This window comes from Lolium rigidum, chromosome 4 (genome assembly GCF_022539505.1).
Source record: "Lolium rigidum isolate FL_2022 chromosome 4, APGP_CSIRO_Lrig_0.1, whole genome shotgun sequence".
NCBI lineage: Eukaryota > Viridiplantae > Streptophyta > Magnoliopsida > Poales > Poaceae > Lolium > Lolium rigidum.
In genome coordinates, this window is record NC_061511.1 from 5924756 (window position 1) to 5925020 (window position 265).

The following is a 265-nucleotide window of genomic DNA, read 5'->3' on the forward strand; positions in this document are numbered from 1 at the left end:
GATATGTGGGGCTCAGCAACACCGAACGGTCCAAAACTACTGATGGTGTGGCCTAATAAGCCATGCCACAACTCACCTAGTACCAGTGGCATGTCTTATTGGGCCGCACCACCAGTTTATTAGGTGTGGGTACATAGTCCCTATACTAGTGTTGTGGCCATGCCACCAGATCGGTTGGCCCACCCAGCCCACTAAAGCACGAGACGATGTGGAGGCCTCGATGCCCACACGACCCCAAACCCTATCCTACACGTGCCCCCGCCGC